We start from the raw sequence: 2,500 nt of genomic DNA on the forward strand, positions 1-2,500 counted from the left end.
CTTGGCGATACATGCCGCAACGTGGTGCGGACACGGCGAGAAATGCCGCAACGATGTGCGGACTGTGTGCGGACATGGGCGAGAAATGCCGCAACGAGGTGCGGACTGTGCGCGGACATCGCCGAGAAATGCCGCAACGATGTGCGGACTTGTGCGGACCGAGAAATGCCGCAACGAGAGGCGGACATGGCCGAGAAATGCCGCAAGACGCGGACATGGGCGAGAAATGCCGCAACGAGTGCGGATATGCCGCAAGTTTGCGAGAATGCCGCAACGATGGGCGAGAAATGCCGCAACGATGTGCGGACTGTGCGCGGACACGGCGAGAAATGCCGCAACGATGTGCGGACTTTGTGCGGGATGGCCGAGAAATGCCGCAACGAGGTGCGGACTTGGGCGCAAATGCCGCAACGATGTGCGGCATGGCCGAGAAATGCCGCAAGTGGGCGGACACGGGCGAGAAATGCCGCAACGTGGTGCGGACTTGGCCGAGACATGCCGCAACGATCGGGCGAGAAATGCCGCAACGATGTGCGACGGCCGAGAAATGCCGCAACGATGTGCGGAATGCCGCAGGACTTGGTGCGGACATGGCCGAGAAATGCCGCAACGAGGTGCGGACTTGGGCGAGACATGCCGCAACGAGTTGCGGAAGTGGCGAGAAATGCCGCAACGATGTGCGGACATGGGCGAGAAATGCCGCAACGATGTGCGGACTGTGCGCGGACACGGCCGAGAAATGCCGCAACGATGTGCGGACTTGGTGCGGAGATGGCCGAGAAATGCCGCAACGAGGTGCGGACTTGGCCGATACATGCCGCAACGGTGGAGGGCGAGAAATGCCGCAACGATGTGCGGACTGTGTGCGGACATGGCGAGAAATGCCGCAACGAGGTGCGGACTGTGCGCGGACATGCGAGAAATGCCGCAACGATGTGCGGACTTGGTGCGGACATGGGCGAGAAATGCCGCAACGAGGTGCGGACTGTGCGCGGACATGGCCGAGAAATGCCGCAACGTGACTGACATGGGCGAGAAATGCCGCAACGATGTGCGGACTTGGTGCGGACATGGCCGAGAAATGCCGCAATATTACTCCACAGAGGTTTCCTGGCAACGTTGTGCGGACTTGGTGCGAACTCGGCCGAGAAATGCCGCAACGAGGTGCGGGCCATGGCCGAGAAATGTCGCAACGGTGGGCACGGCCTTGGCCGAGAAGTGCCGCAATATCAGCCTATAGAGGTTTATTGGCCAACCATCCAAGTACTTCTGACGACGACGGTGTGCTAGACCTTTGTCAACGTCGTTTAACATCGTTCTCATGCCAAAACGCCATATTTATTTCTTGTATAGCTTCAAATATATGTTAATGAATGGCCCAACTAAAATGACATATGTTGTAATAACAAGCCCAACTGTCCCAAGCAACTTGGCTAAGGCAGCCAGCACAGTGCGGCCAGCAGCGGAAAAAATTTGGACATCGTCGTTTTCAATTAAAGATGCATCCAAATGTAATTCTAATTGATCAAACCTTGCTAAAATACTCAAAACTAATGGACCATGCAAAAAAAATGGAAAAAAGATGGCCGGATTGGCCCGAAACCCCGTGTGATTTACGGGACAAACCGTGTCTGCTCCTGTCACTTGGGTTTGTATTTTTTTATCTATTATAGGGGGGTATGGTAGTTGAGGTGCCGGTCGGCCGGGCCGGTTCGCTTGGTTCCGAGGGAGGGACGTGCCCCCACTCGTCTCGTCAGCTCCGTATGAGGGTGCCCGCCTTCTCATACGTAAATGACGAGATGTATCGGCCACGACGCACATCCGGGGCGGGCACACCGAGGGTCGACTCGGCACTGGTAGGCTCCGGCACAAGTAAGTCGATTTAAATGTTCGGCCGAATGCAGGAGCTGATAGTGTCGTCGTCGTCAAAAAACTCGGTGTCCGGGCGCCCTCAGTGCGATGAAGCGGGCAACAACGGTAGCAATACCGGGCGCTGGTATTCAACATCCAACGCACAACGGCCACGACGACGCATCGGATCGGTGCGTGGAACTGGCCGCTCGCAGCCACGCCTTTCATGCGTAGGTGCTGCGGGAAACAACAACGGTAGCAATACCGGGCGCTGGTATTCGACATCCAACGCACAACGGCCACGACGACGCACCGGACTAGTAAGGCACAAAGAGGATTGAATCGGCGCATGAGTAGGTTCCGGCCCAAGTAAGTCGAACGTAATTGTCGGCCGAAGGCAGGAGCTGAGAGTGCCGTCGACGAGAGACTCGGCGTGCGTGAAAGATCGGTGCGTGGAACTGGCCGCTCGCAGCCACGCCTTTCATGCGTAGGTGCTGCGGGAAACAACAACGGTAGCAATACCGGGCGCTGGTATTCGACATCCAACGCACAACGGCCACGACGACGCACCGGACTAGTAAGGCACAAAGAGGATTGAATCGGCGCATGAGTAGGTTCCGGCCCAAGTAAGTCGAACGTAATTGTCGGC

Source organism: Ipomoea triloba, chromosome 8, assembly GCF_003576645.1.
Source record: "Ipomoea triloba cultivar NCNSP0323 chromosome 8, ASM357664v1".
NCBI classification, from domain to species: domain Eukaryota; kingdom Viridiplantae; phylum Streptophyta; class Magnoliopsida; order Solanales; family Convolvulaceae; genus Ipomoea; species Ipomoea triloba.